Source organism: Meles meles, chromosome 3, assembly GCF_922984935.1.
Source record: "Meles meles chromosome 3, mMelMel3.1 paternal haplotype, whole genome shotgun sequence".
NCBI lineage: Eukaryota > Metazoa > Chordata > Mammalia > Carnivora > Mustelidae > Meles > Meles meles.
The window spans coordinates 90,490,957-90,505,313 of NC_060068.1; positions in this window are offsets into that span (position 1 = coordinate 90,490,957).

A 14,357-nucleotide genomic window follows, 5' to 3' on the forward strand; every position below is an offset into this window, starting at 1 on the left:
TCATGAAAAGACATGAACTTTAAATGTATATTACCCAGGCAGAGAGGCCAATCTAAAAAGGCTACAGACTGTGTGATTCAGACTATAAGACATTCTGAAAAACTGAGGAAACTGTAAAAAGATCAGTGGTTTTCAGGAATTGGGGTGGGGAGGGATGAACAGGCAAACCACAAAGGAATTTTGAGAATTACTAAGTACAATGCAAACTAATGACCTATTCCTTAAAGTGCTTCATTTTCCCAGGGCTTAAAAAGTCTCTGCACATATCTGAAAGTTTTCCTCTTGCTTATGGTAATTAGTTATGTTGTTAAAGGAAAGTACATTAGAATGATTGGTAAAGTAAGAGAAGTTTTGGAAGACAGTTTTTTTTTTTTTTAATGTATAAAATTCTTGGGATTCATGTTACTTCATCCAATTTTAACTGGTTTGAGACACAAGGTTGTCAGACTTACCTTAATTCTCCCTATAGCATCTAGTGGAGTTCCTGGTCGGCAGTAGAAATTGAATAGCTAATTTTGGAAATGAATGTTTTTGTTTGTTTGTTTTTTGTTTGTTTTTTTTTTAAAGATTTTATTTATTTATTTGACAGACAAAGATCACAAGTAGGCAGAGAGGCAGGCAGAGAGAGAGGAGGAAGCAGGCTCCCTGACAAACAGGGAGCCCAATGCGGGGCTCGATCCCAGGACCCTGAGATCATGACCTGAGCTGAAGGCAGAGGCTTTAACCCACTGAGCCACCCAGGTGCCCCGGAAATGAATGTTTTTTTCCTAAAATTTAATTTCCTAACTCCTTTACCCTCTTTTCCTTGGTATCTTTGTTTCTATCTTATAAACAGCTTTCTTACTGTAGTACACATCCTGACAGATGCTGGCACAGTATTTGAAGATGATATCTGATACACTGTCTTCAAGGTATTGAATGTCAAGATTTGGGTGGGGGTATCCTAGTTGCTTGTTTTGGAATAGGTGAACCACCAACAAGAATTGCTGTGATGGGGAAAAGGACAGACTTAACTACTTAATGAAGATTCAGTGTTGTGCAGAACTGCTTCCTAGGGTTTCTCCACCAACATGTCATAAAAAAAGCTAAGGTTTCTCCACCAACACATCATAATAAAAGTCAGCTTTGTCACCATGGACTCTGGAGAGACTAACAGGGGTCTCTGGCAGGTAGAAAATATAACAGAATAGGGCATCAGAATGCAAAGCCTTAGCTATAAGGAGCAAGCGCATAGGTGGAGATTCTTCTGTGGGAGGGAATAACATTGAGTAACAATCATTCCACAAACATCTTGAGCATGCAGATTGTACAAAAAACTTGGCCATATAATAAGAGTCCCAGGGAGAGGGGAAAGGGGGAAAATGGCTCCAAGGTTTTTTTTGAAGAAATATTAATAAAAATTTCCCAAATTTCATGAAAACATTAGCTTAACCATTCAGGAAGCTTAGCAAATTTGAAGCAGAGTAAATACAAAATCAAACACATGTAGCAATATCATAGTCAAACTTGTAAAATCCAAAGACAAAGAGAAGATCTGGGACACCAAAGAAGATAATTTACATACCAGATAATTTACTTCTCAGAAACACAGAGGCTGCAAGACAATGAAAGAATATCTTTCAATTAGTGAAAACAAATGTCAACACAGAATTTGAGATTCAGCAAAAATATAATTCAAAACTGAGGGTGAAAGCGTCGTTTCAGATAATTAAGAGCTGACAGAAATTATGCCTGTACACCTGTCTCAGGCGAACTGCTAAAAAGAAGTTCTTCAGGCTGAAGAGAATGATATCAGATGAAACTCAGACCTACAGATGGAAACAAAGAGCCCTGGAAGTTGTAAATGTGTGACTTTTTTTTTTTTTCTTCTCTTGGCTTATTTAAATGACACCTGACTATTTAAAGCAAAAAACAAAACAAAACAAAAAACAAACAAACAACCCCCCCCCACAGTATTGTACTTTAGAATTGATAACATAGGCAAATATGATATCAAGATAGTTGCAGACAAGATGAGGTGCTAAGTGGAATTCAAGTGCGGCATGTCCCTTAGTTTTACATCAGGTGGTACCATCTTACATCTCAGTGGATGGTAGTAAGGTAAGGATGCATATTTTAAGGACTAGAATCATCCACTAAATATAATACAAAGAACTAAATGGAAAAACCAATAGAGGACATAAAACACAATACTAAGCAAATATTCAGATATCCAATAAGAAGTCTGAAACAGAGGAACAAAAACCAGTTGAAACAAGTGGAAAACAGTAGTATTAAACCTGGCCATATTAATAATTACATAACATATAAATAGACCAAGGACTTCAATTAAAGGGAAGAGATTTTAGGCTGGATGAAAATGTTTTATTCCCAAAGTGCTTTACAATAACTACCTATTGATGAGAGAAGAAAAAAGACATAACAGGTACTAGAAATGTCACAGTATAGGCCAAAGCAGAAGTTTCAGCCACTTCTTAACTGACTCTGTTTTTGTTTGGTTTTGACCCTTGTAGAATGAACTGTGAAGACAGTGTTTAAATCCAGATTCTATTGCTTACTTGTGACATGACCATAAATAAGTCACTTAACCATTTGGTGACTCCTTTTCTTTATCTATGTATAGAGAGAGAGAGGAAGAGGGAGGTGGAAGAAGAGAGGGGCAGGCAGGTTTATTATCAGGAATTGGCTCGTGATTATGGCAACTGGCAAAGCTCAAGAGCTGGGGTGAGTCCGCAAACTGGAGACCCAGAAGAACGATTTGTGTAGCTCCTATGTAAGGGCTAACAACCTCAAGACCCAGGAAGATCCAAAGTCCCAGTTAAAGTCTGATAGCAGGAAAAAAGCGATGTGTCAGTTCTTTTTCTTTTTTTCTTTAAGATTTTATTTATTTATTTAACAGAGAGAGAGATACAGTGAGAGAGGAAATACAGTCAGGGGAGTGTGAGAAGGAAAAATAGGCTTCCCACAGAGCAGGGAGCCCAATGCGGGGCTCAGTGATGTACCAGTTCTAAGGCAGTCAAGTAGGAAATGTTCTTTTACTCAGGGAGGGATCAACCTTTTTGTTCTATTCAGGCCTTCAGCTAATGTGGATAAGACCGGGGTCCACATTAGACATTAGGGAAGGCAATCTGCTTTATTTACTCTACTAATTTGAATGTTAATTTTACCAATAAATACCCTCACAGAAGTACTCAGATTAATATTTCATCTAATATCTGGACACCCAGTGACCCAGTCCAGTTGATATAAAAAACTAGCCATCACGACTGCTACTTAATATTAAAAAAGCAAATCAAAATTTTCACTGAAATCATAAGGGGTTGGCCAGGTCATAGTGTTATTATGGTGGCCAATTGAATTAACTGAAGAACCCAAAAGCCATCTATGACATGACTGCCATAGATCTGGCCATAACATACACATCATGCATCATGTGATACTCTTAGACTGCATGAATGAGAACTTCTGAGCTAGCTCTACCAACACACACACACATGCTCTCTCTTTCTTACAGTAAACACAACCTAAATCTAAAAATTAAAAAAAAATGAGCTAATGCTACTGTGGTGAAATCATATCTGAATTTGAGGACTTCCTAAAATTTGTCTCAGGTAACATTTTTTTTTGGTGGACTCTGTTAAAAATCTCCATCTAAATAGTGTAACTACTATTTTGCAAATGTATTTTTTGAAGTGGTTGGGTAAAGGGTACCATAAGAACTTTTCTAATGAATTTAAATGAAATCTGTATTTTTCCAATATTAAAATTAATTGTGTGATTTAAAAATTGAAATAGCAGAAAGCAGAAATAATTCATCCTTAATCCCATTATCTGGTGATACCTCAGCTATTAGTTCAGTTGTACAAGAGTAATCATCATCACTCTGATTAATTTGTCATGTTCCTCACGAAGTCACTTCCCCCAACATTAATGCAGAGGTAGTAAGGACACTGGGTTGGGAAATAGGAGACCTAGATTTTTAGCTCCATTGCTTTTAATGTTTATCGGCTGGTATTAGGCTGGTCTTAGGATATCATTTGTCAAGGGAGAAGAAGTTGGACTAGATGACATTAATTACTTATTTTGACTCTAATGCTTTATGATGCTCTCATACTATGAATAGCTTCTGGTAGACTGATTAATGTCTACCAAGAGGAAAATTGGCTGTCATTTAGTTTAAGGAGTTAATGTTGAGTATAAATACTGATCTTTTCTATCCTCCCATTTTCTCCTCCCCAATCCCTTGAGCTTTGTTTCTTAAGTGTTTCAGAAAAGACAAATTTATGAAGTGTGTGTGTGTGTGTGTGTGTGTGTGTGTGTGTGTGTCTTTTAAAGTAGGTTAAATATTACCCAGATTCTGGCATCAAGGCCCACATTGCTAATCACCATATCTCTTACCAAAAATAAGCCGTGGTTGACATCATTAATGATCCATATCTTAGGAACATATTTTGAGGCCATGCAGTGTGAATTCTTTAAGAGGTTGCTCTCTGATTGATCAAATTTGGGATCGGATCTGCCATCACTCTGGGCCAGATTTCATCCACGTATAAACTAGCTTCAGAAACCCAGGGTTATAATACCTAGCTTTTGAGTGCAAATATCAACTGTTGTACAACCTATGGTCAGTGTTTCTCTAATTAGAACCTAGACCTTTGTATTTTCACACTAAAATGTCAACAAATGCATTCAAGGCAATAATGTTATTTTTAATTTCCAGAGTCCAACATGGCATTTTAAAGCACAGTGAGATGCTTTCCTAGAATTTAATTTAATAAGACATGGTTGAGCAGATGGAACAGAGAAAGACAAGCTGTGTTCTAGTTTATTTTCTAAGCAGTGCCATTTCCCCATAAACCAATCATTCTCTTGGACTTTGCAAAACATCAGCAAATCAGAACTATAGGAGAAGGTGCCAGTAAATTAAGTCTTATTGCAAAACATTACAAGTAAAGTGACTCATTTAAAATCACGAGGCCTCTTAAGGAACTACTAATTTGGTTAATCAAGGTGATATAGCTTTGGAAAGTAAATTATGCTTAAATGAGGTTCTGATGTGGCTGTAATCCTTTAAATGGCTCCCAGAGCATGTCTCCACTGATGACAGAATTACAACGGTAATTTCCTTTGATGCTGTGTGATCTAAGAGTTTCATGTCAGAAAGGGAAAGACTGAAATTCCAAGTTAAGCTATTACATATTGGATAATTTACAAAGGAAGATTCCAAAGCTTCTCCATGCAATTGTGAAGTCAGGATTCAAGGGTACACAGTCTCTGTCCTACCAAATACAGTGCGAATGAAGAGTTCTCTTTTCTTTCCAGATTCTGTCAGCCAAAACAGACAGTCTCACACTGCATATGTGTCAGATATGTAAGAGCCACATGTGGAAGTTCAGGAGGAAGAACAAAAACAGGGTGGAGAGGAGAAATAAAGTATTGGGGCATAGAAAGAGCTCTAGGAGCCAGATCATCCTGTGGGAGGTATGTCCATAATTTCCTTTTCTTCTTTTGGCAGGACCTAAAGATGGTCCCACATACTTTTCTCTTTGGTACCAGTTTTACTTTTGCCTACCATTTCTGCTTAATACTTGGGTCAAAAACAAGTACCCTTTGCAATCCTTTGTTTGAAATGTACGGGTCATGAGAGGATTTCTTCTTCCAAACATAATGATGCAACAGGGACCAGATTCACCTTCCCGATTTAAGCAACAAATAAAACAACCAATGTATGATGCAGCTTTTTTCAGGCTTGGACAACAGGCAGCATAGAAGAGCGATCCCTGAAAGAAGCAAAACAAATGAATTAAGCCTTACCATTGCTCCAGTTTACTGCCTAGAGAGAGTATCCAGCCTGTAGAAAAAATGGAGGGGAACTTTAAACAGAGAAAGAGTACTCTGGAAATCTGCAGAGATTCCTTTTGCGTCAAGAGCAAAGTACTGGTCATAGATGCATGCACATCTACCCAAGGCTGGGGAAGAACCAATATCAAGGAACAGGTAGAGCAATGTCAAAGGGTCACACAGAGCCAGGGAGAGTTCACAAAAATGGAAAGCCCTCTTAACATATGTGTTGTCAAGTAAAGTTCTCAGAAGATTATTACCTCAGTAGTGAGATCATGTTAGCTCTAGACTAAAGGCTGTTCTGTCCTAACGCAGCTTAAAGGCAAATCTCAAAGGTTTGAATTGTTTCAAATTAACTGTGTCCCAGAACAAATCCTTAAAAATACAGAAGTACAGCAAAATGCAATACTCAATGGAATGAAATTTATAATCTCTGACATCTAATCAAAATTACCTAACAAGCAAAGACACAAGAAAATATGATCTATAAAGAGGGAGAACATTGATCAAGAGAAGTAGATCCCCAAAGGCAATAGATAATAGAATTCATGCCCAAGGACATTAAGATGACAATTTAAATAGACTCCATATGTTCAAGAAGGTAGCAGAAAGTGTGAGCATAATAAAGACCAGACCTAAAAAAAAAAGAGCAAATCAAATTTCTAGAGATTGAAAATATGTTGTCTTGGGATGGAAGCCCACTGGATGGGATTGATAGCAGATTAGACACTGCAGGAGGAAAGACCCATGAACTTAAAGCTATATCAATATAAATCTCCAAATTGAAACAAGGTAAGAAAAAAGACTGAAAAAAATGAACAGCATCATGACGTGGAGGGCAGTATCAAGAGTGTTACAAAATATGTAATCGGAGTCCCAGAAATGGAATGAGACATCAAAATATTTAAAGAAATAATAACTAAAAACTTTCTCAGTCAGATGAAATGATAGATTTTGCTCTCTACCACAGATACAGTGAATCAGAATTTGTTGTTTAGGCCTGTGTCTCTGGTGAAAAATAGACCACTGGAATGGAAAAGTGGAATGGGAAAGGGAAAGTGTCTTCGAAGGAAGCCTGTAACTCTCAATGGAATAGTGAAGTGGCCTCCAACCTGAGGGTTTATCATCTTGGAGAAGCATTGTGCGTTGGTGCCTGTTGCGATGCACACACGTGTGCACACACACAAGCACATCATGTTGTGAATTCTAGTAAAGAATATTTAATAGGATTTTTGAAGAAAAAGCAGAGCATTTTCTAAAAATCCCATATAAACTCTTCTTTGTCTCTTGGCCCCCAGCTAAGTGGATAGGCTGTGTTAACAGGGATGAACGCTGTTGGTAATTATGCACATTGCCTCAGGGGAAGATATACAGGTTTCAGATAAGGTGGGAAGTTATTAGGAAGGATTCATGTGCATTTCATATAGATCTGCTTACTTTAGCAGGATTAAATTGAAGATATGGTCCAGGGACTGGGCAGATACAACAGTATGTCTTTGTCCAAGAAGCAAGGAGAGGAAAGAAAACACAGGTAAAGTAACTGGGTTGAAAATAAAATATAACCTAAAGAACAAAAGAAAATTCCTCATTAATACTGCATTGCAGAAGAGGTTAATAAAAAGACAAATTGAATAAATCGAGAGACGTAAAACATCAAAATAAAATGCAAAGAGAATGTACAGAATTCAAGAAAAAACCTGCAGTCCAAAAATCACCTTTACTAACTAAAAATGTAAATTAAAAATACTAAGCAATGAAATAAACTGTAATAAAAATAAATTATTTCAAGGAAGAAGGTATTAATACAATTACTTTGAACATAAGAAGTAAACAAAGAGATCAAAGCAATAGGGCAAATATGAAGAAAGAACATAGACACCAGAAAATACATGTTGCTAAATTATAGAACACGACTCGATAATGATAAAAATAATTAAAAATAAAACAGAAAATAGTGTTCTTTGAATTAATGGCACAACTGAATATAGGGACTGAAAAATACATTCATTTAAGAAAAACTGTTATAGAATAATAAATAACAAGACATGCCTAATTAAAATATGGAGTTTTCAAAAAAAAAATCATTCTTTAGGCATAATGGTAGAAAGTACAATCACCTATAATGAAAAAAATATATATCAGGGTTTTGTTTTTTTTTTAACATTTTCCTCAGCAATAGGCAAATGAGTTAACAGGATTCTGAGGAAAGAGAGACCCCAGAATATTGTAGCTGGCCAAGCTGATTTTCATTTGTTAGGTAAATGGGCTAAAATTCTTGAATAAAAAAGCAAGCAAACAAATTTTTTGGATGCTATCTTGCCAGCACCTCAGTGGAAACTACGCAAAACTATAAATGGAGGCTGAGGTACCATATGTCAAAACTTATAAGATTATGTCTAAGATTACACACACACACACACACATGTGTGTGTGTATATATATATACACACACACATATATAAATAAATAGCTAAGAACTATAAAATAAAATATACTCTCCTCCTATCTTGATAAATATACTTCTCAACAATCTGGCTTAAATTTAGAATTTTTCAGCTCCTTAGAGGAACAAACCAGAACATGATTGTAACAGAAAGAACCTGTCGTGGCCCCAGGACCCTTGTCAATGTTTAGCACCATGAGAGATGTCATATGAATACCTTAGTCCACATGGGTTGTGGTGGCTTGGTCCACCTTCCTGAGATGGACCTGGGGAAGACGTCTGTGTAGGCTCTGGAAATAGGTTCCTGGTTGTTTGGGAAGAGAATGCTGGGCTTTCGTGTGTCCCAAATGCGATCTAGAATAGGCACAAGCACAGAATCCCTTAAAGCTGCAAACCCTTTGCTCCATGGGGAAAAGATCTGAATTGGGATAAGCTAGTTCAAGGCACTTCAAAGTACAGGGCTTGGAGTGGGAATATCTTCTGCCCAGGCTTGAGTGTGCTGGTGTGGCAATAGCGCCCATGATTTCTCCTCCTCCTCCTTCTTTTTTTAAGAAAGGAATTTGTTAATTTTGTTTTAAAGTTTTTATTTATTTATTTGACACACAGAGAGAGATCACAAGTAGTCAGAGAGGCAGGCAGAGAGAGAGGGGAAAGCAGGCTCCCTGCCGAGCAGAGAGCCTGATGTGGGGCTCGATCCCAGGACCCTGGGATCATGACCTGAGCCGAAGGCAGAGGCTTTAACCTACTGAGCCATCCAGGTGCCCCTTCTTTTTAAGATTTTATTTATTTATTTGACAAAGAGAGACAGAAAGCGCAAGTAGGTGGAGGGGCAGGCAGAGGGAGAAGGACAAGCCTACTCCCTGCTGAGCAGGGAGCCCCACATGGGACTCAATCCCAGGACCCTGGGATCATGACGTGAGCTGAAGGCAGTCTCTTAACTGACTGAGCCACCCAGGTGCCCCCCATAATATCTTCTTGAAAAAACTACCGAGGATTAACTTCTGCCAACCAATGAATGGACAAAATAGTAAATGAATTAAATCACCACTCGTGTCCAGAAGATGGGAGGAACGTCTGCAGTGCTTAACAGGAAGAAGACCAAGCCAAAAACATATAATGTATTTTTATCCCCAGGGGTACAGGTCTGTGAATCGCCAGGTTTACACACTTCACAGCACTCACCATGGCACATAACCCCCCCAATGTCCATAACCCCCTCCCCCTCTCCCGACCCCCCCTCCCCCCAGCAACCCTCAGTTTGTTTTGTGAGATTAAGAGTCTTTTATGGTTTGTCTCCGCCCCGATCCCATCTTGTTTCATTTATTCTTTTCCTTCCCCCCAAACCCCCCACGTTGCATCTCCACCTTCTCATATCAGGGAGATCATACGATAGTTGAACAGACTGGCATTTTAAAGCACATACAAATTCATGGAATAGAGGAATTATGAGCCTTTCTTTAAAAATAATGATTAAATCCATTCAACCAAGAAATGACTACTAAAAAGTATAGCAAAAGGACTGGTAGTTATCATTGCATCTATTTAAATATAGAAACTTAGGCTAAGTAGCTGAGAGAATGATATAATTTTGTTATAGAACAAAATATAAATGTTATAAACCCTGTAACATAAGAAATTATATAACCAAAATTAGGGGGTGGGAAGTGAAGACTGAAGTATACACAAGAGTGCTAATTTCTTTATTTTTAAAAGCAGGCAGTCAATTATTCTGCCTAAAATTTAAACATGTCATTTACAAGAAATCATAACTCTAGATATTTAATCTATGTCTGTGTTTCTTACTCATAAAACAGGAAATTATAAATTGAAATGAAGAAACATGTATTTAAGTTCCAGCCATTTCTTCAGCTTCCCCTGGATTTCTCCTTTTGTTAAATGCAAAACTTAAATCTTATACTTTTTTTTTTAAAAGCAGCATGCCGAGGCTGATCAACTTTTTATGCAATTACTTTTGTGTTTTGATTAATCTGTGTTTTCCCTCCCTCCCTCTGATCTATTCACTTAGCCAAATTTCTATTTACCACCATCTTTATCCATCTATCTGTCCATTCCTTGATCTAGACATCCATCTTCATCAAGAGATTTCTGGAATGATAATTATTTCATACATTTCTGTCATGGTATTTGGATTGTTTTGTTCATTTTTCTTCATAACAACCATAGACAAGCCTCACAAAAGGAAGTTGTTATTTGAGCTACCTGGGTTTGCAAACAACTGAGTCAGAATATTTTTTGCCAGTAAATTCCTTGTGGAAGTTTTTTTTGGCAGATGCAGAGGACCAAGGAAGAGAGAGAATAATAATGAAGGAAGAAGAATGGGATTATTGACCTCATTGTCAAGAGCCTATATTAAACTGAAAGCTAGGCTTAGGTCCTGTTGATGCACACATACAGATCAATGCCATTGCCCAGCTTTGATTAGAATTTTATTTCTTGTTTATTTATTTAAAGATTCCTTTATTTATTAGAGAGAGAGCAAGAGCAGGGGGAGGGCCAGAGGGAGAGGGAGAGAGAGAATCCCAAGCAGACTTGCCTAGGACCGCAGGATTCAGAGAAGGATTTAATGTGCATCTCTCATTCTCTCTGCCTGAGTGGGTTGCTGAAATCTCCAATGGAAGCAGAGTTGATGAGAAGCAGCCACATATGAGAACGCTGGTGAATGGGAGGAGGAGTGCATCACCCCAGGGGATGTCTGCAAGGGGTTTTGTACTGTAGGGCTATGTCTTCTGGATTTACTGTGGAATTAGTCCTTTCTTCATTCTATAGAAGACAAACTGAGAATAGAGGCATCGGGGGAAATGCAGCGGATACAAAGGTCCGGCAACACATTGGGGGAGTCAGAAGGCTCCTGGCTGCTGGGGAATTACAGAAAGCTAAGAGATCACAGAAAGGCTCAGAATGACAGAAGCAGAGGACGAAGAGAGAATGAAGCCAGGGACCTTCAGGTTTAAATCTGTGGAGTGAAACTGCCAAAATAAGTTGGACTGAGAATTTCCAATGATGTCTCTGTTCTTTAGATATGTGCATCTAACAGCTTAGTGTTTGAAATTGAAATTTAGTTTCAGAGGATGTGTGTGGGATGGGGGTTGGTAAAACAGAATCAACCATGGGAAATTGTTTTCAGCAATGTTATGTGGTTCAACTTAATATTGACCTCAATATCCCCCTCATCTCCCCGAGGGTCAGATAGATTTGGGTTCGAAAGTTGTGGCTCAGTCACAGTCTAGCTTTGTGAACACTTGGCCAGCCTTCTCTACAAGATTCTCACTTTCCTTATCCAGAAAGTGGGAATAATATTATCTTAGGGCTGTAGCACAGACAGAAGGCGTCAATGTTTACTAAGTATCCCTGGAAGCTCTCAAAGGCAGTTCTTCCTAATTTTGTTGCCCTTGAACCCATCTCTCTGGCAGCCCTCCTTTTTCAAGCTCCTTCTCTAATGTCCCACTGCCCTCGAGATAAAATCAAACTTCTTGACAGGTCCAACAAGGCCCTTCATGGCTTCCGGCTTTGGCCTATTTTGCCACCCTGTGTTTTTTTTTCCATTCCCATACAAACTATAAAGAATTTCCACACTCATGTTAAAGCGAAATCCTTCCACTCCTCAGCAAGCCGCCATTTGCTCTCATTTCCTTGGCCTAGAACACTAGTCCCCCATCTTGTCTGCCCCCCCTTCCCCATTAACAGGTGCCTTTTCCCCTTGGAAACTTTTAGACTTCTAGCTACATACTAGCAGAGCTCCCTTGGAAAATATATTTTGCTCCTCAGTTCACTCGCTACACTGTATCTTAATGGTTTGTTTTCTTAGCTCTCTCCCCCTCTGGCAGCAGCTATATCTGGCTTATCCTCCATCATCTTCCAAAACTGATAGCACTGAACACATTTTAGGGGCTCAGTCATTCTCTGCCAATGCTGCCACATCTTAGGAGCTCATGTTACAGCAAATTCATTTTTTCTTCTATTCTTCCAGATACTTTTTCCTTTAGACACAACTCACACATGTCAGGACAGGCTGATGAGGAGAAAAAAATTTCTGCATCACTACCAGGTATATACAGAAGATTTATTTCACATAAATAAGCAATCCGTAAATACAGAGGATTTTGTTTATTCTAGTAGGGAGTCCTTCTTTGTTTAGATCTCTTTGTAATTTAAAAGGTCCATGAATATTTCAAGTTATGAATCTAAAAGCAAATGTTCTAAACATAATTGAAAAATGTTATTTACAGGATATCTAGGGGTAATCAGGGAAGAAGGAGAAACTTAGTTTTCATGAAATGGTACTTTAATCAATCAATATTACAAAACACTGTTAATTTTTTCTTTTAGATTACTGTTTTCAATTTTTATTTAATTTATTTAACTTACTTTGCTTTATGTAAGTAAGAGCTTAATTTACTCCAGCTCAGTAGAAGCAAAAAAAAAAAAAAAAACCAAAACAACAACAACAACCAAACAAACAAACAAACCCATGCAAGATATTTGGATTAAAAAAGGAACACTTTTATTTCAGGACAGCACACTCTCCAATTTAGAAAGAGGCTGTAAAGAAAGAAATACAGTATCATTTCCCTTCACAGTACACAAAATAGTCTTAACATTTCTGTACTTCTGTACTCTGGTCATCAAATTCATCAAATGTGTGATGGTTTTCCCTCTCTCAGAATTCTGCGATGCTAGGTTGGTTTCCTATAATTTGACTCAATTCTGATACTATCGGCTTAGAGATACTCTGAAACCATGGAGTTTAGGGTCTCAGTCCCACAAGACTACTTCTATTTAAGATGCCAAGTTTAAGTGCAAGTTGCTCTTTCTACTTCTGATGGATGGACTAGAAATCAGTCTCCCATGACCCCCGCTTCAGGTTTGATTAATTTGCTCGGGCAGCTCACAGAACTCAGGAAACCAATTTACTTACTGCATTCCCAGTTTATTAGAAAAGAATGTAACTTAGGTGTGGTCAGAGGGAAGAGTCATTTTCATGCCTTCTCTCTTAGCATCTTAACTCCCTCAGCATCTTCACAACTAGGACGTTCTCCCATCTCCTTCTTTCTGGGTTTTCTTCATTACAGAGGTGTGATTGGATAAATTACTGGCCATTGGTGATTTTTTTCTCTCGGTTGTATTGAGACATATTCACATATTGTGTACGTTTAAGGTGGACAACATAACGATTTGATATTTCAAAAGGATTATCAAAATAAGTTAACATCGTCATACAGCTACAAATATTTTTTATCTTATGTTTGGACTCTTAAATATTTACCCTTAGGAGCATTCAAATATATAATATGGTATTGCTAACTATAGTCAGCACTATGTATCACATTTTCTTTGTCCTCTTATCTGTTGATGAACACACAGGTTGTTTTCATGTCTTGGCTCATATAAATAATGACGCAATAAACATGGGGGTGCAGCTGTTTCTTCCAAATAGTGAATGCTTTTCCCTTGAATAAATGCCCAGCAATGAAATTGCTGGCTTATATGGTAGTTCTATTTTCACACTTTTGAAGAGCATTCATGGTGTTTTCTATAGTGGCCATATTTTACTCCAATTTACATTCCCACCAGCAGTGTAAAAAGGTTCTTTTTGCTCCGTATCCTTACCAGTACTTGCTATGTTTTGTCTTTTTGGTAATAGCTGTTCTAGCAGGTGTGAGGTGATATCTCATTGTAGATTGGATTTCCATCTTCCTGACGATGAGTGATGTTGAGCACCTTTTCATGTACCTTTTGGCTATTTGAATATTTTCTTAATGTATTTTCAGGTCGTTTCCCCATTTTTAAATCGGTTTATTTTATTTTTTGCTATTGAGTTGTATATATCAAATATATTATGTACCTATAATATATTTGGGTATGCAACCTTTATCAGATGTATAGTTTATAAATAATTTCTCCCATTTCATAGGTTTCTTTTTCATTTTTTTTTATATTTTATTTATTTGACAGAGAGAAATCACAACTAGGCAGAGAGGCAGGCAGAGAGAGAGGAGGAAGCAGGCTCCCTGCGGAGCAGAGAACCCGATGTGGGGCTCGATCCCAGGACCCT